The sequence below is a fragment of the Lontra canadensis genome, unplaced genomic scaffold (assembly GCF_010015895.1).
Source record: "Lontra canadensis isolate GAN:19392208 unplaced genomic scaffold, GSC_riverotter_1.0 scaffold164, whole genome shotgun sequence".
NCBI classification, from domain to species: Eukaryota; Metazoa; Chordata; class Mammalia; order Carnivora; family Mustelidae; genus Lontra; species Lontra canadensis.
The window spans coordinates 182,860-208,470 of NW_022631158.1; positions in this window are offsets into that span (position 1 = coordinate 182,860).

Genomic DNA, 25,611 nt, shown 5'->3' on the forward strand with positions numbered 1-25,611 from the left:
GCAAGAGGAGTCAAAAACTGTGAGGGTCTATTGCGCAGAGTAAACAAGATCCTTACCCTCCAGAAGCTTACATTCCAGTGGGAAAGAAGAACAATTTGAGTAACCAACCAATAGTAAACAACTGAGTAGGCAAGGAAACAGCTATAATTTCTGGTAGTAAAATACTCTGTGATGAAAACAAAGCAAGGTAAGAGAGGGTGAAGTTTACATGGTATGTTCCAGCTCACTTACGATAGACACAGAACTGCTGACTTTCTGCATCATGATATTCTAGAAAAGACAAGCTCGCAAGCATTGCATGTTATCGACATGGGATCTACACACTGTAATTTGCTAATCGTGCTCTCTTTAACACCACAGTATAATATTCCACTCAAAATGCAGTCTAATCATTTTGAAAGTCAAAACAAAATTGCACTTTTGTTATCTATGTAACTTGGGCATCTGGGTAATATTGTTAAGTTCCAATTCTTTGACTTATATTGTAAGAAACAATAATTTTGAGTGCATACTAGAGGACAGGTCCTGTGCTACCTACCCGTAAAAACAACGAACAAACAAAAAAGCCTTGCTTGCTCCCTCGGTCTCTGGCCGAGGAGACAAGAGGCAGGGATGAAAGTCTTTTTAATTCTGTTGCCGGCCTCCCTATCTCCCCTCCCCTGCCAAATCACACGAAGTCACAAATAAAAAGGCAGACAAACATTGCCATAAATGCAAAGAGTAATTCTAATATTAAAGAAGAACAACCCAGGAAGACACAACCACTAACAAGCATTAAAAAAAGGCAGAACAAACCCTTGTATAGAATCTTGCTGACAAGTGCTATTAAATATTAATTCTATAGACCGTGGAGACATCATTAAACAAACATATATACCCCGATGCTGAATGCGCACTGGTCCAGGCATTTGTTTTACACGTGGTTGTTGGCTAGGTATACTCTTTTGTGTTGCCTTCCCAGGCAAAAAGCAATTTTCCCCCTGCTTCCATTAATTGTATCCTTACATATCACCGAAATCCTCATTGCCTTTTGGTTATTTGTCTTGTCCTTTCCTTTCATTTAATTGGAAAGACAATCTTAGGGAGAATGAAGGGAGTTACCTGTTTCCAGGCTGCCATGCGTGGATAAAAACACATCATATTTAGATAGGGGTCTGGATTTAAAGAAGCAGTGCTCCATGCAGGGCACTTGGAGAAATGAGAGCACGGGGTGACCTTTACCCAGTTTAATGCTACTTTCCAACTTCTCCTCAAGATTCTTTAAATAAAGATCCTAAATGTTAGGGAGGAAAAAATCCTAACCCACAGAATTAGCAAAGCTTACTTACGCAGTTTTTTCTTAAAGTCTGGATATACTCTCAATCTTGTAAATATAAAGGGATAACTTCACCACATTTGGAATTATAATTACAGAGCTGCAAAGGGCCTTAGGGAGCATCTAGGCCAGTGATTCTCAAACTTCGAGGATCAGAACATTCTCCTTCAAACACAGAGTGCCAGGTCCTGCCGCCTGGAATTTCTAATTCAGTAGGACTGGGTGGGAGCCAGAGAATTTGCATTTCTAACAGGCTGCCCGGTGATGCCAGTGCGTCTGATCTGGGGCTACGCTTTGAGAACCACTGATCTGGGCTAACCCTCACATTTTACAGATGAGTAAACTGAGATCCTGAGAAGTTACTACAATGTACCCAACGTTACAAGTTTCGTTGAAGGCTGATTCTCCATTGGGACCTATATATCCCGAGTCTGCATCATGCTTTCCCCAGTGCAGCACGGAGAATTTTAGATACCACAGGGAGATTAGAACTCTGTTCCTGTATTAGGAAGTCACCCTCTGGGGGGGGGGGGGTCATTCTTCTGAGGAATGCAGGAGTCTTCAGTGTTGGCTAGCCCCTCGGCCATCTCCCCACGCTCTTGCCCTCCTGCCTGGCAGTCACCTCACTGAGCTCTGTCCCCAGGAGATATGACCTGTCCCCGGCTCCATCATGGCCAGCCACTGAGATGGAATCAGAATGGGCTCTCCAGAATCCTAGGGTCTGGTTCTTTCTGCCTGTTGTGTCCCGAAAGGACACAGCCATGTTGGGACCAACTGAGACTATGGTAACCATTGTTTGCCTACTTTCAGGGAGACTTTGTCCAGGTGGAACCAGTCAGGATGTATATTTCAACAGCTCCTAGCAAGAGAGCAAGAGTACGTCCTGTAACACATGCCTCGCAGGGCCGCCCCATGTCTTTGCTGGGCCTTATGCTTTCCTGGGTCCCTTCCTCCATGAAAGAGTATGAAACCTGATCTTTCACCCTTACGTGGACATAAGGACCCAGATTACGCAGGCCGCCTTCGTGTTTATATACCCACTATGAGTTCCTGTGCTTGTGAAGAAATGCAAACTACTACAGCATCCCGCTGGGCCCCTCCGACTAGGGGCTCGGTGCCAAGTGTGCCCACCGGGCGAGTGGGCCCGGGGCGTCCCCGGGGAGCCAGCGCCCCGCCGCGCCTTCTGCCCGGGGCTGCGCTCGGAAGACAAAGGGGCGGCGCGCGGGCGTGCGGGGCGGCGGGACCCCGGCGGCGGCCCCTGTCCCCGGTCCCCGCAGCGGGTGGCGCGGCGCCGGGGACCCGCGTGCACCGAGGAGGAGGCCGGGCCGGGCGCGCACCACCGAGCTGAGCGCTGCGCGGGCTTTTTTTTTTTTTTTTTTTTTGCATACAATTATAGTGATGGCATCATTTTTTTTGAAACAAACTGTCCATAAATGTCACTGGAAATCCGGGTCTCCTTTTATTAAAACTGAAAAATGTGTATAAATGTAAATAACAAATGACTGATACAGGGATAAGAACACCAGAGCGGCTGCTGGCGTCTCTCTCTTTCTCTCTTTTTTTCTCTCCTCCTCATGTAATTTGCATTAATAAAGAGGCTGTTCCTTGTCGGAATGTGTTTCATCCGGTTTAAAATCCCAGGGCGATCCACTAGGAAGAGCTCTGGGAGAATCCAACTGTCAGAGCCGACAAGACAAATGAATCCCGATGTCAGGAGCGTGTGGTTCAACGATGACAGATTGAGAAGAACTGTCCCCCTCTCGACAGGCGGGCTTCATTTTCAAATTAATAAATCTGAATAAAATATTTTTCCTTTCATTACGAGCGGAGCCTGTTTGACAGTTCCCGTGACAGGAGGGAGTCGCCGTGTTGATGAGAACAGTTTGCATGAATTCCACCTGGGCTTTTTCTGTTTTATTTTTACCTGCAATCTCTTCCCTGTTTGCCGCTCTCCTCCCCCCTCCCGCGCCTGCCGTGTTTCCCCTTCCCCTCCCTTCCGTGCCTTGTTCCCCCCCATAGTCTTCTTGTCTCGTGATCCTCCCCGCCCTCCTTCCCGCGCTCTGCTCCGGCTCCGAAATGTCACCCACTCCTATTTTTTGCAACGGTTCCTATTCACCTGCAGGCTATTACCCTGAATTAAAGGCCAGAGCATTGTTTCACTAAAAACAGAGAGAGAGAGAGACAGAGACAGAGAGCGAAAGAGAGAAAGTCCGCAACTAATTATTATGAAATGTTTTCTTTTTTCCTTTGGCTGCTTATCGCGGGTCAGATGATGATAACAGCTCACGCCCAGGCTAGAGGAAATAGTGCGTTTCTCTAATTTATCATTTCACCTTAGGAAACAATCCTCATCATTTCTTCTTCACACGAAAATAAAGGCAACCCATCCAAACAAGCAGACAAACAAGAAAACCTTTGTTGTCAATTTCCCTCCCAAAGCCAGGAGAGAGAGATCAAGGGCGCACCTCAGGAACTGGAGATGCAGAGGCAAGTCTTAATGCACACGGTGACAGGCTGTTCCTCTTAAATAATTTAGGAGCACTTTCTGGGAAACAATATGTGATCATTAGAGAAATACTATTGAGAAAAGTGACTTCTTGATAACAGAGGGGGTTTTGTTTTTGCATTTGGTATAGAATCCTGGCTCAGCAGGCGACTTTCAATGGCCCTGTTCTTCAGCCGGAGATCCACAGAGTAGAGGAGAAATTAATCTGAGTGCAGCAGTCAGTGACACCCAAAGCCCCAGCCTCGAAGGCAGGACTCCCCGGTGCCTCCCTCCTCAACGTGCAAGGAAGGAAAGAGACTTGCCAAACCTGCCACAGTAAAATGAGGGAGGTGCCAGGAGATCCGAGGTCTTCAGCCCAAGGGTCTGGCCTCTGACCCTGACTTCTTATATTCTGCACATTTGTCGTCACGCTCTTCCCCATCCTTCAGAAGGTAATGAGCCTGCAGTGTTTTCTGTGCCATTGTATAAGATGGACTTAGGTCCTAGGGCTTGTGTCTGATGTGCATGGAAAGCCTTTGAGAACAGAGGTCACCAAGGTAGCAAGCTTGCCTTCGGGTTAATGTAGGTGGAAATCTCAAGCCATTATCTGAGATCTTCAGGCTTAGGAACGTGTGTGTGTGTGTGTGTGTGTGTGTGTGTGTCTGTGACATTTGGGATTTGATTCTTGAAATAAATTATTTAAGTGGTAGAAATTAGATAAAGGGAATAATCGAAGGCTTCCTCAATACCGGTATTTAAGTATAGCAAACCGCACTAGATGGGAGCAGAGTGTAATAACTCAAAATTTCTCAGCGAGGAGACTTCCACCTTTAATTTTGCTGAGATCTCATTTAATAACTAGGATAAATAGAAGGGCCATCTACTAAAACTTTTAAAATAAATCGTCATTCAGAAGACGGGAGGAAGTTCAGTGGTCAGTATCAAGATTCTAGAAGTTCTTATGTAGTGGTTGTCTTGCTTTATTATACATTTCCCACATTGCATTTCTTCCACACAGAAAAAAATACCATTCTAACACAGTCTTCCAGTGATTCCAAAATCCAGTATCATAAAATCTAGATAATTAGTATCTAGTTAGCTATCAGGATGCTATAAGAATGTAAGAAAAGAAATGTGAATGTTCTGAGATCTTTTATATTAATCACAAAACTGTGGTAGGCAAGTGGGTAGTACAGTCTTCATTTTGCAGAGTTAATAGGAAACTGAGTGTCAGGATTAAGTGACTTAATATAAGATCACTTGACTCACAACTAGAAAAGGAGGGATCGATTTTTTTCCCCTTACCGCACGTGTCATTACCTTTTCACTAAATTATCCTGCACTCAGCTGTGTGTGTTCGTGTGTGTGTTAGTGGAAATATTCAGGTAAATCACACCATCATAGAGCTGACTACTATTAATTCTCTAACGGTTGGAAACTACTGCTTTCCCATCTCACCAATCCATGTTCCATTTTGCTGGTTGATTTGTATTGGCCTCTCAAAATATTTATTTTCAGATTCTCTCTTCCATTCCCCCCCCCCCCGGGTAATATTGAGGTGGTTAAGAAATAGTCATACCAAGACCATCAGTGTTTTCAAGTAAGTGGTATTATTAATTAATGTGTGGGAAATAACCTACAAAAATCAGAGACATTTCACGGTATTAAAAAGTATTCACACTACAGGGGCACCTAGGTGGCTCAGTCGGTTGGGCTTCTGCCTTTGGCTTGGGTCATGATCTCGGGGTCCTGGGATCGAGTCCTATGTCAGCTCCCTGCTCAGTGGAAGCCTGCCTCTCCCTCTCCTGTGCTCTCTCTCTCTAATAAATAAATAAAATCTTTGAAAAAAATATTCACACCACTGAAAGGGTAAGAGGGTCATGATAGATAAAAATGATTTATATATTTTTAAAGATGTGGCTCCCTTTAAATTCTGTGAGGATGGGAAATTATGCCCTGTTAACATGGTTCAGTGAGCTGAATTACTTATTGGGTATTGGATTTTGGACAATCTCATTTCCTTGAGGCTGCATTGATAAAAATGGACAATAATTATTTTTATGGGGACACTTTGAAGACGCTTGAGGATGATATAACACCTTACATTTACATCTTACAATTTTCAAAGTATCACACAAACATTGCTTTTTTTTCTTTCTTGATTCAGACAGAAAATGAATGAATGAATGAATGAATGAACAGATAAATCTGTTTATCTTCATGAGAGCCCGATAAGGCAGGCATGATTATTGCCATTTTACTGCTGAATGAGGATACAGAGAAATGGAATGGTTTAGAAGAACCAAAGAAGTGAGATGAGGCAGAGCCAAAATCAGTGCCAGGTTGTCCTCGATGAAAGGTACTTTCTCCTGTATTCCTTGGATCAAATTTCTCAAATAGTAGAAAAACTTCTTTATCTGGGATTGGGTCTCTTGTGTTATTAGAGCAGAAGATCAGCTCGACTCACTAGATAATGCATGTGTGTTTGGTACTATCTTAAGCTGGGTAATGGTATTTAAACAATAGAATGAGTCACTCATTCTGTGGCCACTTTTTGGGTTTAGAATTCAACAGATGTAACTCCATGGTTTTCTAAAGAGATGTGGCTACAGGCTTAGCATCTGGTTGTATCTTCACAGGCCCAGGCCCACTATGAGCGTTAAGATCCTGGAGCATAGGGATTCATGGCAAACAGAGGCCAGCCCAGCTCAGGAATGCTCTTTCCTCTCCGCGGTGTCTTGAGCTGTGCTCTTGCATCCTCACAGAAGGGAGCACAGAGGTGGCTAAAAAGGAAGAGCGAGTCACTCACTTAGACGTTCCCTGAGCTCCTGCTCAGTGCCGGGCATTGTGCTCGGAAGTGGGACTAGAAAGCTCTGTGAAACACACCTGTCCTCATGGAGCTGAGCCACACAGATGCTCCCTGTGTCTGCTAAGTTCTCCAGCAGAGGATTGCTCGCCATGTTTGGGAGCCGAGGACGGAGGACCTAACTTCGTGTGTGGGATTCTTGCAGAGATGTTGGAGAATTTCATGGGAAGGTACATGCTGTCCCCTGTGGAATGGTGCCATGGTCCATACTAGGAGTCTTACCTTTCCACTATTTCTTTGCATACATTCAATTTTCCACTTAAATTGAATCGCTCTCCTTTTTCCAGTAATAATTAATGCCATTAATATTACTACTCTACCATCCATTACGGATCTGCTGCACGCTAGGCACTGTGCCGTATGGTTTTTAATCTTGACAATAGCTCTGTGAAAGCATCTTTGTCTGTTCTTCATTCCATAGTGGAGGAAACAGGCTTGGAAGTGTGCTTAATCTGAATCAGTCCTTATGAGGCGCGATCCTCACTTCCCTCATGGACGCAGGGTCTCCTTGCCTTTGATTCATTTGTCCGGAATTTCTTCTCCCTCTGTTTCCACTTGTCAAAATCTCAGGCAGGGCTCAGTGCAAACGCCTGTCCCTCTGTGAAATCTTTCCTGATGTTGCACCACCTGGGGATGTCTCCACATCAAGGAGATTCTTGAACTTGGAAATCAAGGCAGTCATTTTAGGATAATTGTGAAATCATGACCCAGGGGCCCAGGGGCCTGCCTTCAAACAGACCTGATCTATGGCATCCTATCCTCGGGAGATACGACTCTCTGTTCTTCCTTAAATATCTCTGGGGGCAGAATTTCTGTAGTCTCTAATGGTCCTTTCTTTTCCTCGGATCAAGATTTCCCCCACTTAATCTAAATGCATTCCCTCTTGTTTGATATTCTGTGGAGTAAGAGGTTACCTGCTCTGCTCACAGATAATGCACCATCTGAAAACCATCCCCAGGCTCCAAACCAGTAACCAGGCAACCCTTGTGCTGTACCCTCCGTAACTAACCTTTGTGATTCTCGTGCCCTCTCTTCCGAAGTCTGTTCTTCTTTCCTTTAATCTTGTTGTCACTGCCCTTTCTCACCTCTAGCATCAACGGCAAGGAGACCACATTCTGACACACGAAAATACCACTAGCAGGTGGCAGGCAAATTGGCATGCTTAGCGCAGCACCACGCACCCTCCGGGGATTAATAATAAATACTATTTGATGATGAAATCTGAGTGCATTTTCTTTTCAATGAGACAGTGTCAACTGTTTTCTTCTAAAGCAGAAATGAGCAGAATACAAAATGGAACAGCCTTCCTTTCTCCCCACTCAGGAGGCTGCTGTTACTGATCTGGTTTGGCATTCCTCCCGCTATGCCCAGACGGAAAGGACCTACGCCGGTGCCACTGTGCCTTCCCTTGATAACTAGCTCTTTATGAAAAATTGGAGATGAGTACTCTAAATGCTTTGTTTTCTTTATTTCTGGTCTGGCTGGTGTAACTTTAAGGATTAAAGTGGATTATTTTAACTATAAACTAGAACTCAAAGACAAGGTCAAAAATTGTATATATAATTATATAGATATACATAATTGGATGTCACTGCTGGGGTTAGCAGGATTTATTCATTAGATATTTAATGAACATGTTCTATGTTCTATGGTTGGGGTGGTTTCAGGGATTGGGGGTAGGGAGAGAAGTGTAGAAGGGTTGATATCCTTAAAATAATATACTCCAGGGGCACCTGGGTGGCTCAGTTAGTTAGGCATCTGCTTTCGGCTTGGGTCATGATCCCAGAGTCCTGGGATTGAGCCCACCATTGGGCTCCCTGCCCAGTGGGGAGCCTGCTTCTCCCTCTCCCTCTGCCTCTCCCCCTGCTCATGCTCTCTCTCTGTCAAATAAATAAAAACAAATCTTTTTAAAAATAATCTACTCCAAATACTTTAATTCCCACTTAGGAAACCTGAGGCTCCAAGAGGTGAGATATATAGTTAGAAGTATATAGTTATCTGGGTGTTCCGTGGGAAAATCTGGGTCAGAGCCCTTCTTGTGCTCACTTCAGATCTATTTCCAGTATTCTCCTGCTACCTGTGTTTTTCTTCTCAGAAAGCAAAGTCAGTGCTATGGCAAAAACAAGTATAAAACTTTGGATGAGACATCCAGGGACAGTGAGTGCCAAAACATAGATTAGGTGAACCTGGAATTGAGCTGTTTGAATTAGGCGTGGAGGCTTGGAGCTCTGCCTACCTCATCTCTCTTTGCCTCCCTTCCTAGAACTGAGGGGCTTTGAAGAGTACGTAACAAAACCGTCTCTCCAGGGAGGTGCAAAGCAAAATATGATGCTGTCCCTGTGTCCTGGAGTGTCCGTGTTAGTTAAGGCTAAATGTCAGAAAAAGGCAAAGAGTTAAGTAATAATGCCAGAGATAAGCAAGCAAGCTGATTATGTACACACTAAAATCTGAGTGCATGACTAGCTGCCAAATGAATGATATGCTAAATGCGGTAAGAATGTAGAGATGGAGGGAAGACTGTGAGAAAGGAAGAGAGACATTCTAGCCACATCTGCAGCAATGTGTATGATGAGGATATACAGAAAACAAAGAGAAAAACCTTTAGGGAGCTGGGGGAAGGCTCTGAATCAAGAAAATGTAAACCGTGTTTGGATAATGAATAAATAATTTATTACACTGGAATATTTGATAAAGTGAGTTGTTACAGATAATACTAGAAAGCCAGGTTTGGGTCAGATGGTGAAAAGTGCTGAAAATCAGGCCAAGGGAAATGGAATTTATTTAAATTCCATAGTGTTGGATTGTTTCAGTTTTACTGAAAGAGGCAGCTCTTAAGAACCAGTCCATATGACCTTCTTAGGTGGACTTTGTGGGATTTTTTTTTTTTTTGGATGACTTTCACATAGTCTTTAATTTATGAACCAACAGTGACATCTACCACTTGTTCTAGTTCAGTTTGGCAAGTGTACATCAAAGGTGTGTCCCTCCATCTCGTTTTTATGCCACAACACCCATTGCTCTCCAGTCCCATCGTAGCAACTGACCATGAAATACTTCTCTATAATTTGCTGCTTCCAATCCCTAGTGAACACCACCTGGGACAAAGCCAATCTGCTGATTAGACCCAGGATTTCGTGAGCAATGTTAATTTTATCTTCCTAGCTTTAAAATGGGCTACACTCTGATTGCATGATTCTCACTGGTAGGCCTGTGACTTTTTTTTTTTAAGATTTTATTTATTTATTTATTTATTTATTTGAGTGAGAGAGAGAGAGAGAGAGAACACGACTAAGGGGAGGGACAGAGGGAGAGAGAGAGAATCTTAAGCAGACTCCATGCTGAGCATGGAGCCCGATGTGGGACTCAAACTCACAACCCTGAGATCATGACCTGAGCCGAAAGCAAGAGTCAGACACTTAACTGACTGAGTCACCTGGGTGCCCTGGCCTGGGACCACTTTAATTCACAAAATATTGATCGTAAATGCCATATGTAAAATAATCTATGAGGTTAATCTGCTGAAACATCTGTGACCTGTAGGCAACACGAAGAGTAAGATGTATTCATTCCCATGTGATTGGGGAACAGGCATAAACAATGAGAAGTTCTTAGGAAGGTACATGCAGTTAGGGTACAGAGAGGGAAGAGACTAGTCTTGATAGAGAATTACTAGGTTGAGCATGATTTGATCGTATTAACTAGTCCACATGATGCTCATGATTGTTTGGCTTGCCTTGTGCTTAAAGGTAAAACTGAGTGTAGTCATTAGATCCACTGTCAAGTATTTTCAAAAGGAAGGTCAGTTTCCGACAGAGGAAGAGTGGCAAGAACTTTGGCAGGGGGCCAGAGAGAAAATACGGGGAGTTGGTAGCAACCACTACTTTTTGGAAATTGTGGCAAATCTTTGGAATAATTTAGGAGCCTCCCTTACATATGTAGAGGAAGTGTAAAAAGTATTAGAAAAATTATCAAATGCCCAAAGGCAGAGAGATGTGCTAAATTTGGGTCTTATCACTGAAACATGTGATTTGGAGTGTCACTGGTAGCAGACCGAGTGATTTTTCAGGAGATGAACAACAGGTGGTCTAAGAGAACTATCTACCCGGCTTACCATATAACACTGAAAAAGTTAGGAAGTGTTTGGGACTAATTTTCAACTCGGACTCTCAAATTTTGCAACTTTGGAATTTGTGAACCAGCACGTTTCCTCAGTAATTCTCGGAGGGCCCTTTCCATGAAGGCCTTCAGTAACTTCTCGCATATGGCTCTTTCTACCACACGTTTCAGAAGACAGATCAGCCGTTTGTGCTTACAGTGTATGTTTTCAAATAATGGAGTCTCAACTATAATCACTGACATATAAGGGATTATTTTACTGCTTCATCAAGTGCTTTTCTGTACATTTATTATAAAGATTTGTATTAAAACTTTATGAGATATCATTAAACATAAGAATAAAAATTTGTCCCTTAAAGAAAAAAAGGGTCAGATTACTAGACTAGGAATCCATAACCTGTGGAAGCCATAGCCAGAATCTGAACCAGGAGCCTCTGGCTCCAAATTCCTTGTGCTTTCCAATCTATCATCCATCCAATGTATCATGCATAACTTACAGCCTAATGCAAGAAATCTGGATATTCTTAGTATAGGCGCTTGGCTTATTTCACTCCTGGGGAGCCAATGGAGAAGAGTTATCAACACCTGTGTAGAGTCCACAATATTTATACCTCGAGTTATTGCCAAAAAGTGCCAGAAAATTAAAATATTAGAGTCTCCAAGGAGTCAACGATGACAAATTAAAATCAATGACTCCCACTCCTGTGAACAAATCCATGTTAAGTAAAAATGATTCCTTGTTTTCTAAGATGCCGAGAGCACTTTGTTTATAAAACAGCCAGCATCCTTACGACTCATCGTTGGCTGGATGACCACAGACGAAGCAGATTCTATCTCACCTTTCCCATCTGTAAAATGGAATTCATCGTACCTGCCATTCTGCTTACGGAGCGGTCACGAAGGTAAGTAATAACAACGCACGCACTGCTCCTTGGGAGTAAGGCAGCGGTATAAATCCGAGGTATTATCATCAAGACACTGCTATTTACATGGCTCTCTTCTCCAGGGCATAGAGGGTTTTATTGCCTCACGGAGCTCGAGGAAGTGGAACAGTAATGCTCTCTTCCAAAAGGGAATCTGACCGAGAGAGTGGATAAGTGGCTGACCCCCACATGGCACAGCAAGGTGATAACCTTACCGCCCAGTGATGTTGATTAATATTTGCCAGTTAACAACTAGCCCGGTGAGTCTGGCTTGCTGCTGGCTATCTCTACAATAATAAAAGCCCTCCTGTTATAGAATAGTCCATGGTTTCCGGAATGGGATTTAAACTGAACTTTTTTATTTTTCCTGCGGCTCTTAAATTCTCAGATAACTTTCTCCTACACTTACTTTCTGGTTTCAATAGAAATAGCACAAAAATGCTGACTGTGGAATTCCCGGCCATCAGAACAGTGGAGGGTTTGAATGTCGCAAGAAATATTGGTTTCCTTGAGGCTTTCAGACATTTTTTCCCTAACTACATAAATAGCTATGGGGTGAAAGAAAGAGAAGGCGAGTGATGAGGAAGGAGCTGACAAGAGGGTGGAAAAAGTTGCCTTTTCAAAAAAGAGGTAGATGGGCCATCTGCTTCGCGTCATCAAAAAAAAAAAAAAAAGGTGTGGGGGGAGGGGTGGGGGAGGTGGGTGCAGGAGGACCGGCAAATGGGGCACCAGCGAGATCTGAACTCTCCTCTGCTTTTACTACTGAGTTTGACCTTGGACACTTTAATCAACCTTGAATTTAATGTATGCATCTTGAAAATGACCAAGGTGACTTAGAAGATCTCTGAGACGCATTAGCTCTGAAATTTGGCTTGTTCCCTAAAAGCCACCATGAACGCCTGCCTCTTTCGCCGACTACTCTGCCCACCACTCTCGGTGCCACATTGAACAGTCTCCGTGAGGACAGTGCAGACACAAACACCTCATGTGGCTCTTGGAACTCGTGAAAAGTTCCCTGAGGTTCCAGCATTCTTTCTCAAGGCTGACTTCCCTTTGATGATGACAGAAGGAAGACTCTTGGAGGGGCTTGAAACTCCTAGGGAGTCTGTCCTGAACCGAGGAACTAAGAGGAACGGATTCCCTTCCCAGGCTTCAAGAATGAGTGCTAGTGTCGCGGCTCCTGGGTGGCTCAGTGGGTTAAGGCTCTGCCTTTGGCTCAGGTTATGGTCTCACGGTCCTGGGATCAAGCCCCGCATCGGGCTTTCTGCTCGGCAGGGAGCCTGCTTCCCCCTCTCTCTCTGCCTGCCTCTCTGCCTACTTGTGATCTCTCTCTCTCTCTCTCTCTGTGTCAAATAAATAAATAAATAACATCTTAAAAAAAAAAAAAAAAAGAATGAGTGCTAGTGTCTCCATCAGCTTTGTCCTTCGGTATCTTTCAATGTGGGATTTGCTACTTCATTTACGTAAGTATCTCAGCATTTAATCCCAGCGTACAGGCTTTGCAAAAACAACAGAAAACACGAAAAGAAGAGGTAAGATGCTTATCGATCTGCTAAAGTTCCAAGAAAGTCAGTTGGTCAATGTGCTCGGACATCTGAATGCCTGAAAATTTGGTTGACTTGGATTATTTATTTTAAATGGCCAGAGATGTTCAAAGGAGTGAAGAATTTACCTGATTTGGTCTAGGCAGAAACAGATTCACTGAGTTAATGTTCTCAAATTGTTCACTGTTCATTCAGTATAACTCATTATATTGATAATAATGCAGATATTTGCTGTCAGTTAACACGATTCTAGAAACCTCTACTTTTTAAAAAAAAATTTCTTGCTTTAAAAAAATTATTTAAATTCAATTTAACTAACATATAGAGTATTACTTTTTTGGGGGGTAGAATTTAGTGATTCATCAGTTGCATAGAACACCCAGGGCTCATTACTTTAAGTGCCCTCCTTAATGCCCACTCCCCAGTTACCCCAGACTCCTGCCCACCTCCCCTCCAACAACCCTCAGTTTGTTCCCTATAATTAAGAGTCTCTTACGGTTTGCCTCTCTCTCTGTTTTTATCTTATTTTCTTTTTCCTTCCCTTTCCCTATGTTCATCTGTTTTGTTTCTTAAATTCCACTTAAGAATGAAATCTTATGGTATTCGTCTTTCTCTGGCTTATTTCATTTAGCATAATACCCTCTTATACCCTCTTATCTCATCCATGTCATTGCAAGAGGCAAGACTTCATTCTTTTTGATGGCTGGATGCAATGGATGGATACGTCCATTGTATGTATGTATTAAAAACACCTCTTCTTTATCCATTCATCTGTTGATGGACATCTGGGCTCTTTCCATAGTTTGGCTATTGTGGGCATTGCTGCTATAAACATTGGGGTGCTCGAGCCCCTTTGAATCACTGTATTTGTACCCTTTGGGTAAATACCCAGTAGTGTGATTGCTGGGTCTAGTGTACCTCTATTTTCAACATTTTGAGGAACCTCCATACTCTTTTCCACAGTGGCTGCACCAGCTTGCATTCCCACCAACAGCGTAGGAGGGTTCCCCTTTCTCCACACCCTCACCAACATCTGTTGTTTCCTGACTTGTTAATTATAGGCATTCTGACAGCGTGAGGTGGTATCTTATTGTGGTTTGGATTTGCCTTTCCCTGATGCCGAGAGATGTGGAGCATTTTTTCATTTGTCTGTTGGCCATTGGTATAGAATCATTTACTTTCTGACTGCTCTCTACATCTTCCTAAAAGTAAGCAATATGTGACTAACTCATTCTGAGTATTCTTAAGCAAACATCTGAGGTAATTTTCCTGGTAGAAGGAGCTGAAAGTTTGTATTTCCACTTTAAAGAGGTAGTTAATACTGCCACTGTGGTGTTGTAATAAAATCCACCAAATTTACTGGTGCTTTCTGATTTACAATTCATTTCAAGAGCAGCCCTGATTCCTGAGAGGGAGAAACAGAGTATCAAGCAATTCATGAGTCTTTCCACTAGCTGAGGTCATGTCTTTTGATCATGCCTCACAATGGCTGGGACTATTTCATAATGCTTCTGCCATAGGAAATTTCTCTTAGGATGTCCTCTGGTGCTGGTTATTGAGGAATATCAGCCAGGATTATAGCCAAAATTCTGATTTGCTTTTTTCAGACTGTTCTAACTTGGATAAGAATGGTCACAGCACTCTCAGTGAACGCAGTTGTAATCTCCAGTTAATATACACTTTATATGTTTGGACTTCAGTAGTGTGACCACAAGAAATGGGAATTCCTAGGTCTGTTTAAACTGAAGTTTCTATGTGGGTATCATTTTAATTCTACAGATGAACAATTGTTTTAATTTGCTAGATGATTCTGAAATTATTCCTTTGTGAAAAGCCATCTCTGGACCAAAGCTTAGAATACTAATTTAATGAAGATGAACAACTATCTAAACCAGTTTCACACATGAAGACTGGCAACTGTACATATAGAAACCGTAATCGTCTCCACCCCCAGTTTATCTGTAAATCTAACATATTTGATGATTGAACATTCTTCTCACAAATGTAGCTCAGGGGCTTATTTGCATAGTCCCAGATTAAACTGGGATGTCACCTGTTCCCAGGAGTCTCTTTGGAAGAAGGCTCTCTGGCTCTCTGGGTTGGACGATAAGAGGACTTTGGAAAGGCTCACGGTGATGTTTTCCAATGAGCACCCACACCAATGAGACATGGTACCCCTTGAGGAGAGGAGATGACAAAAGCAAAATGGCAGAAGAGAGCACTAGAGTAGAGAGTGTTTGGATTAGGAATATTTATAGCAAGTGTTAATGTTTAGTTTTTATACTTTTTGACTCAGTGAGTGCAACATGGAATAGTGTCCTGGTCCTTTGGCTCTCTACAACAAACTAGTTCATCTATTTCTGCTATAGATGGAACCTTTAAGAGCAAATCTTCTCCATGCCAAACATGCTCTAACTGCCAAAGACAGCAGACTCAGCTAGAGTTGGAGGAAGTACCCTTGGTAGGGACATGAGAATGATATATGTAGGCCCCAGAGGAGAACGCTGGGCAATTATGGTACCACTTGGAATTTGAAGATGTGTCTTGGTATCCCAACACAAAATGTGACTACAGTGGTAATAATAATAACATTAATACCTTTTTTTGCTGGGTCCTTTTATATGATATTTTATTTAATTACATAATCACGTGAAAGAGGGATTACTATCCTTTCTGTGCATATTTAAAAAAAATTACAAGAGTTGCCTAAGATCACATAGCTATAAAATTGGAGCTAAGATTGAGATTCAGTTCTGTCCAAAACATTTTGATGTCACAAACAATAGAAATTGCTCTTACGATGAATGGGCATTTAGTGATTATGGCTAGCACATTCTCAATGGTACCCTCTTGCCAGTAGCAGTCAATACTGGAAGACGATGATCATGACAATGATGTCAGGAGTGTCTGGTAGAATCCTTGTGTGGGAACAGAGCAGGTATATAAGAAACAGAGGCAGACCAGAGGAGTGGCCCCTGGTAATTGAAGCAGAAACCAATGTCAGTAATGATATGTGTGCTCCCCCCTTGTCTGGGGGGATTGCTAGGGTAGGAAATAGGCCTTGTTAATTTTTGTATTCCTAGCACCTAGGATAGTATCTGTCATGTTCACGTGGTAAACAAATTCTTCTTAAATGGTCAAATTCAGGATGGTTGCCCAAGACTCAAGGTAGCAGAACAGAGGTGGTCAACCAGAATAGATGAGGTCAGGTGCCAGCAGGATGATGCCTGAGTGACTCTACAGTGTGGAGGGTCACGTCTACCTTAATACAGCTGGGTCATCTGTATCCACAAGAAGTGGGAGTTATTGTAGGGCTTTCCCTTGATATAAAAAATAAAGGCAGATTATGGCTCACATAGCTTTTATTTTGAGGGAATATGAGATGATATTTTTAGTCAATATTACTTACTGGGGACATACAGTGTGCCAATCACTGTGCTAAGCACGGAGGCAAACAGGACTCCCGAAGTCATTTGCCATAAGAAACTTACCAGGCAGTTACAGACACCTAAGCAGTTAAAATGCAACATGATAATTACACTGACAGGAGACGTACAACGTGCCATAGGAGTAAACAGTAGAAACATCTTCCTCAGAATTCAGAGGTTCCAGGAATGTTTTCCAGAAAAAGGGAAATGAGATATTACATTTGGATTAGACCTGGGGTTGAGGTCCTGTCCTGTCATGGTGTAGGTGTGAGATATTTGGAAATTAGCTTAATCCACTGGATCTTTTGTTTTCCCACCTTTAAAACAGAAAATGAAAGTTGACCATTCAAACTTACTCAATGACTATACAAATTAAAGTACTTAGTCGGCCTCTCTCCTGTGGTTGTATTAACACAGGGTGGCTCTGTTGTCATATGACACACACTCAACACACATTTCTTGAATTGATTTCAGTCTCAACAAAACCACGGGCAGCACGTTTTTGTCAACGTGTTCATCTTTTCCGGTTCATCCTGGTTTTAGGATCATGTAGAGTGTACACTCACAAGGTTGTCTCATGCAGTGATTGCATCCAGGAAATACTTCTCCTTGTCAACCAAAAATATTCAACTCATGAGAATGTAGAGTGTCTTAGAGTGTCTGGATCATGTCTGGCATATGCAGGCCACTTATGGATTCTCCGTTTTTCAGAAGGGTTACTCAGATTTTGGCAAAATTACCTTCTCTTGAGCATGTGTTCAGGGTCTGGGAATATGAGACAGGGAAGTGGAAGGTTTTCTCTGGAGAAAACAATCCTTTTTCATTTTGGCTCCACAGAAACCATTCCATGAAGTGAAGTGAGAGAGAGAAATTTAGCAGAGTTGCTAACAGGAGTGTCCTCAGAGGGGTTAGTTACCCAATCTCCTTGGTCCAAAAGGTGTACAGCTTTGGAATATATATAACTAATGATCAGGGGGGAAAAATGAGTATCTATTCACTGCATTTCCTGTCTTCCTGGAACAGACCTCAGGCCATTTGTGTGAGTGGGAGCGTGGCATCTTCTGAACTGCAGTTCTAAAAGCATTTAACAATTCCCATTACTTTATGAGGAAAAAGAAAAATCTGGGGGCAATTTGAAGAAATTTGGCTCAGGACTTGAAGTTTATCAGTACCTTATACATTTTTCCTTGTTTTGTACCACTAGGGCTCTTCTGCTTAGAATGTTTCACTCCTGTCCAAAGGGAGGAAAAACTGGAAATCAAGCAGATAACCCTCAAGGACCAGCATTGGGGTAAATGTAAAAAGTTGTGTCCGTGGTGGTGAGGAGCTCAGTGAATTTGAAATCTGGCTCTGGGTCTGCCTTTCAGAAGTGGGGGGTGAGACTCTTGCTTGAGATGGGGGCCATGAACTCTGAAGGCTTTATTCATCCCTCTATGACACTTCAACTCCTGGCTCTTAAGTACATTGTCCTGAATTGACTTTGTTTCTCCTCCTGGGACACAGACACTCTCCAAATGCCTAGTTACTTTTTTGCAACATTTAGAGATGGACCTAGTACATTCTCTCATTTTTTCTGTAATGGTCCCACCTTCTTGTAAAAGTGAGGCAGGGACCATTTCTCCCATTTTACAGAATCAGAAATAGACACTGGGGGATTTTAGAACAGTCGTGGGGCTGGAGCTGAAAACCAAAGTTTCCTGATTCTCAGTCTGGGGTCTTCCCACTAAACTACCCCGAGTGTGATCTCACCTGCTGCGGAATTTCAACGCGAGGTGGATTTCTTTATTACTAGCTAATGACATGAGGTTGAATCATCAGTGGATACACATAATGGGATTTCTTGTTCTCTTCTCTCCTGAATCACGACGAAGCCATTTACACTTGCTATAATCAAGTTCCCACATTGATAAAATAGAGGAAGCAGGCAAAGAATTGGAGAGAGTTCTATCTCACTCTTCCTTTTTTCATATGATTCTGTGACTATGTACGTACATGAGATAATCATTTCCAGGTAAGCAGTTTGAGCTCTGCAGACCAAAAAAGAAAAGAAAAGAAAAGAAAAAAGTCCTATAAATCTAAGGCATTACCATTATTTTTATTGCTTGGATTAATTGGGTCTTAACATAACAATAAAGATGTTATCTAGGTATATTTTAATGATCTGTTTTGAGGTAAAAATATGTTGGGTGTGCAGGAGTCTAATTTGATGCCAGGGTATGACAGCTCTGCTCCTTCTCAGTGTGTATGAAACCTGTCTAATAGTTGAACCGCCTGACTTCTGTCTGATACCCTTCAATCTCTGTTTTGTTTCAGCTCCCATAACTGTAAGTAATATAATCTTATTAGGCGTCTTGGCATATGTTATTGGGATATTGCAACTTGAAGAAATCTCTTTATTAAAATACACCATTTTCTTTTTTTTTTTTTTAAAGATTTTATTTATTCATTCATTTGATAGAGAGCAAGAGTGAGAGTACATGCGTGTGAGCAGGGGAGGGGCAGAGGAAGAGGGAGAAGGAGGTTCCCCACTGAGCAGGGAATCTGAGGCAGGATTGGATCCCAGGACCCTGGGATCATGACCTAAGCCTAAGTCAGACGCTACACAGACTGAGCCACCCAGGTACCCCTAAGACTCACCATGTTCAAACTGTCACTCTCTGCCTGGTCCGGGTCTCGTCCCAGAGTTACGCTCAACACCTGTGGGCTGCCAGGCACGCTGTCTCGGTACCGAGGGGTCTAGCTGGGCATAATACTAGCATTCTTGCCTCGGTAAGAGAGCAGTGAAGGCAAGTTTGCCAAGACTTGAAACCCAGCTCCAGTCGTTATTTTATACATGGGGTGATCATGTATCTGGTTGGCCCTGGACAATCTCAGCTTCTGTTAGTCCAGCATAATTATCAAAAGTGTCTTTATTCTCAAAAGGGCCCTAGACACCCCTGTATATGAGACACCCCAGGCAAATTACAACCTTTTTAATCTTTTGTCATCTAAAAATTTTTTGAAAAACTCCTAGCACCATTATATTAGCCATATACTATAATTCGCTTCCGTGTTATATCTGTGGGCCTTTGGTGGATGATGAACTCATTCCATTGCTTTTCCGTGGTCGTACTGAAGAACAGCTGCTTGATTCCATCTTCCTGAAGACTCCCATCTATTTGCCCATCCCTGGTTTAGGTCAACAGGATAACTGGTTTCTCTGCCTGATATCTCTCACTGTGTAGAGATGACCTTTCTTCTCCCCCAGTTAGATATCCGGACCCTGACCACATTGTCTCCAGGGCTGGGCCTGATCCTGCTCTTCTTCAGCCATTTAAGATGGATTTCTCTGGATATGTGTGCTCTGCCTCTACATGAGAGTCTCAAGGACTCACCCTGGCATGCCCCCTTCTCCACAATTGGGTGACACTTGTTTGCAGTGTGACAGCTGAAACAAGAAGGCAGAGCGTTGCCTCGCTCAGCCTCAACTGGAAACGCACACACTGGGTGACTCAAATTTTTCACAACTGTGAATGTGTCTGTGAATAAGTGTGAAAGCACTGTGTATATTAATCGGGATTACAAGGAAGCCTTAATGAACAGGTGAATTCGCACATGTAACTGATGGGCATTGTCTGTACTAACCCACCTGGAAAGGCCCTCGGCACTGAAATGCTAGGTCCTCCAAGATTCTATTCTCCACTGGGCCTACTATTCCTTGTTCACAACCTACTCCATCTCTGCCTCCTTTCGGTCTCACTTTGACCTCTGGCAGTTCTGTTGGTTTCAGCCTTGTTTTAAGCATGGGAACATTGGTAAAACCACTTTTCTGGGCTCCAGTTCACTGACTTTTCTTCCATCTTATGATTTTTTCTTCTCTACCATCTTCAGCGTGACTCCATCTTCCAAGCATTTGAGCTCTCTAGTGTACATATGGGACTTTTTCTTAATGATTCACTTCTGTGGATAGCCTGGGTGGTAGATCCTCCTATCTTTTGGACTGATACCTTCTCAGGCTCCAGCTCTAGAAAGTCAGCTGTGCACACCCAAGTCTGGAACTTGCTTTATGGCATCCAATGTCTATTTGTTCTTAGTACAGTGGAAGGCCTATTTCATGGGACAACTGATTCTATTTTTAAAAATAGTTCTAATTGTGAAAGATGTATTATTTCCCTTAAAATTTAAATGTGAATCCCTATAATTTTTATCTATGGTCTCACTGATTTTATTATCATGATAAAATTTATTGATTTACTATCATTGTTTTGACCAATTTTGTTAATAGTAGCCATCTATTAATACTTTCTTAGGTTGTTAATTGTATTTCCAGACTAATTATATAATTCACATTGTGGGGTGAAATACTGAAGTAATCTCTAAATACTGAAATCATAACACTAGTACAGTAATCCACACAAGATTATTCCTGTCACAGTTTCATGAGTCAACCAGGTTGAAATGGTGATTAATGAGGTAAAGAAGGTAGTTTGTGAATGGTAACTTGTGGTAAAAGCCTTGACTAGGATACATAACCATTGTCTGAATGCAGAGTTCCAGAGGTGGAATCAATAAAATTATTGGGAATGTCACTCTGTAGGTGGAGAGATTATATTATATTGCTATAGCAGAACCCATGGAAGAATTGATAGAGGCAAGTATATATACATAACCTGATGGGTGTGGCTCTAGGGTCTAATTATGATCTTGATCTGCTTATTGGTATGAATGCATTGTATTGTCAGCCAGACTTTATATTAGGGAAGGACCATACTTTCTAAAACTGGGATATTGATTGTGGTTCCCAATCAGATGTGTTTTGATCTCATTACCATTTGATCGAAAGGTGGCCCGTAGAAATGGTGCAGTTGTCTCTTTAGTTGTGGGAGCATTCTGGCAGAGAAAGCCAGGCATTATCTTAGTTAAATGTACATAACGACCAGACTAACATTTTGGCTTTCAGAAAGCGTGATGTCACTTATATGATTCCTACAGGGCATTGTCCAGTGGTGCTGTAGTGTGGGAAGTGTTCGTGGGCATTTTTATGGGCTGAATGTTTGTGTCCCCACAGAATTCACATGTTGAAGCCCTAATGCCAAATGTGATGGTATTTGGAGGTGGGTACTTTGAGAGCTAATTAGGTTTTGATTATGGTCAGGAGAATGAAGCCACCATGATGGAATTAGTGTCCTTATAAGAAAATACAAATCAGAGCTCTGTCTCCATCATGTTCGGTCACAGAGACAAGCTGTCTGCAAGCTAAGAAGAATGTCTCACCAGGAACCAAATCTCCAAGCACCTTGATCTCAGAATTCTTAATTTCCAGAACTGTGAGAAGTACATGTTAGTTCTTTCAACCATCCAGTCTGTGTAAATTTGTTATAGTAACTTGAGCTAAGACAGAGACCGTGGAGTTATTTAGGATATGTTGGTTAGCTGGGGCACAAGATACAGATCCAACAGGTAGGGGGTCTGGAGCTATCCAACAAAGCTCTGGTCACCAAAGCATAGGAAGGGAATTTGTGCTTTGGTGTTCCTTAGGGGACAAATAGTTAGGGACAAAGGCATTGCAGGCCATTCTGTGGTGAATCTTCTACTGAGGTAAAGTCCAATCTGGGAAGTTTGGGAATAGCTCAACCGAAGAAGGCTAGCGGATGGTGGGGTCAAATGAGGGTTACCAATCTAATGAATTTAAGCCGACTGGTCTCCAGTTCACAGGCCTTCTATAGAGTGTGGTGATGAGAGATCATTCCCTGGGAATCAAAGAAGAGTTTATTTGCTTTCAAATTGCCCTGCAAATTCATTTACAGCAGGGGAATATGCTTCATCAGGACTCTGCTGAGAACAAATGAAAACCATTGACCCAATACCTGAGATATATTGAAAGACTTTATGGAAGAAAATTAAGAATTAGCTCAAGTAAACTATCACACCATGATGTAGTGGAATAAAGGTGTTATGCTAGAGCAGTGAAGAACCCAGGATCTGTAATCAATCTGCACAGTTTTAGATCCCAATCCTGCCTTTTATTAACTGTATAACTTTGGGAAATGTATTAAAACCTCAGATTCCTCACCAACTAAGTTTTGGTCAGTGGTTAAGGGTAACCAGGAAGTTGTGCCTCATATGCATTGGTTAAGAGGACAAAAATGATATGAAGCAAAGAACAGGAAAGTTGCATGGTGATTAGCATAGACTGAACTTTCAGTAGATGGCAGCTATGATTATTGGTACCCTTATAAGATTTGGTATATCAATTGCCTCAAGTGGTACTATCTGATCATAAAACATCTTCAGAGAAAGGCCTACGTTCCCCCAGATGCAGTTAGTTCTCTTCAGTTCAAACCAAAATTCTATGGGAAGTAAGAAGATGCTTGTATGTGCTTAAGAGAGGGCTTCCAGAAGTGGCTCACACCTGCCTTTAGGATCTGCTGGCTTGGGCATGAGTCTGGGAGAATAAGGGTTGACATTTTGTGACATTTTACCAACTAATGCAATGGATGGGCTTTTTGAAGATCTATTAAGAAAACAATCACATAATAATAAATTCATTTTAGTTGTAAGATATAAAATCAAACTTGGCATTTAATTAATCTTAGGGTATATAGGGAAGTGATGATCTATAGTAACTTTTGATCAACAAACATTCTGCAAAGGAAGAGATAATAAATATGACTTTGTGGGCTTGGCCATAGATGACTATAACAGCTACTCAACTCTGTCAGCGTAGTATGAAAACAGCTACAGATAACATATAACTCAAGGACCTGGTGGCATTCCAGTAAAACTTTATTTACAAAACAGATGATAGGTTGGGTTGGGCCCATGGCCAATCCCAGTTGGCCAAGCCCTGATCTAGAGAAATGAAACATCTCTATTTGCATATTTACATCTAAGCAATCAAGATATACTAGGCAAGGGTTTTAAAAAAGTAGATTCTGGGGTTGAGTTGGGTCTTATAAAAACAAAACAAAACAAATTATTATTCAAACAACTCACCATCTTTATTATTGTAAGTTTCCCATCCTTTTTCTTTTCTTTTTCTTTCCATGTATCAGTCATTTGAAAGATTTTGTTATCTAACAGAAAACCAATATCTATTGATCTCACCAGCAAACATTTATTGACCTACTGTGTGAAAAGCAGTTTAGGTGCTAACAATAGAAGACCAGATCTGAGGAAATTGTATGTTCAATAAGCTTACAGTTTGTAGGTGAGGCAGAAAGGTAAACAGAGAGCTGTAATTTGGTGTAGTGTGGCGTAATAGAGGCATCTGCTCTACTCTACTCACCACCTGGCCCTGTGAGCTCATTTTCCAGGACAAAACTTTTTCCTCTAAGTGATTTCGTGAATTTATATGCACACAGGTGATTTTATATTCCATAGATGTATTATCCGTAATAAAAATTTAAGTAATGCTCTATTAATTGGATTGGCTTTGCTGACTCAGTTTCTTGGGACTGCCCAAATATCTTGGGAAAGACCATCAATTTGGAGGGAAAAATGCATGCTTTTTTTGGGGGGGGGACCGAAATTGAAACACCCTCTAGCACATGTGCTACATCATTGCTTCCATTCTTGTACATTTAACAAATTATGGGGTGGGGGCAGAGAAAGAGAGAGAGAGAGAAATTGAGGAGCAGTGCAGTCATTGACAACTTTTTATTTGTGAAATAATGTCATGATAAACAAAATTATCTGATTCTTTCATCACTGCATGAAACAAATGTTATTTTGGCACCAGAATTATCAGGAAAGATATAAACTCTCTGGGATAACATAATCTGTCTGAAAAATTAATATATAGTCCTTTTTTTCCCCTCTCATTCATTGTAGACTGGTGAAAATTTCATTGCAGATGAGGTATCAAGAGATGAGATTCTCACCACAGATGAGACTTTGGGAACTCCCTGGCTAGATTTCGAATATGAATAGGATCTGCATCCTCTCTATTGGCAGGGAGGCATCTAACTGGTGAGTCAAAAACCTTTTCTGGTAGTGGTTCAGAAGGGGCATCTTCATTGCCTTTTTGATAACGGATGTGGCCAGAAGGGATTGATACACAATCAGTGAAGATAGTGCTTATGATGGACAGGGGGGAGTCCTTTTGGATGTTCCAGTCACCAACATGCAAACTTCCCTTGTTCTAGCGACAAATATTGGCAATCTGGTCTTGCCACCTGATCCCCCAGCTTTAACTTCCATTGCCTTTGATGCTGACTTAGAGTAGCTGTTGAAACTAAACACTCGTAATCAAACATCAAACTTATCCGGGTGTCTACTGCCCTGGAGAATACTCAGGCTGATGCACCATGGTTTCTTCAAGGGAGGGAAGATAGGAGTCCATCCTCTTGGCTAAAGGCAGTCCTTAATTTATATTCTCATTCTGAGCCACTGTTCTCAAAGCCCAGCTCTCCATGTTGGGGTGGCCGGATTGGAAGGGTCTTTGAGCAGCCGCTGCACGTCCTGGAACCATCTTTCCTCTCTCTATGCAACTGCCTACACCATAGTGTTGAGGCTGGGTCACCTGTCAGAGCCTCCTCTCTTCATGATGGATTCAGTTTGAGCATCACTAGGGCTCTCTAATTCCTGTGCATCTTGGTCAAAGCTATCTCAGTTCATCAGAAAGCATCTAGTCATATTGGACTTCCAAACAGACGTGTCCAGGATCTCTAGCCTTCTTCCACTTGGCTCTGTAATCCCTGTGTGAAACACAATCATCTTTTTTTTTTTTTTTTCCCAGAGAGGGACTCTGTACATCCAAGGGCAGTGCTTTTCAAGGCATAAGTGGTTTCTATTCACCCTTCAGCATAGCCGTGATAGCCAAATTAACTTACATTTGCATAATGAAGAGGAGAAATTCATACATGACACAGAACAATAAGATTTACTTTGAGGTGACTTTCTGCCTTTCTTGGAAGAACATGAGGCAGCCTTTAAATAGCAACTTCTCTTACT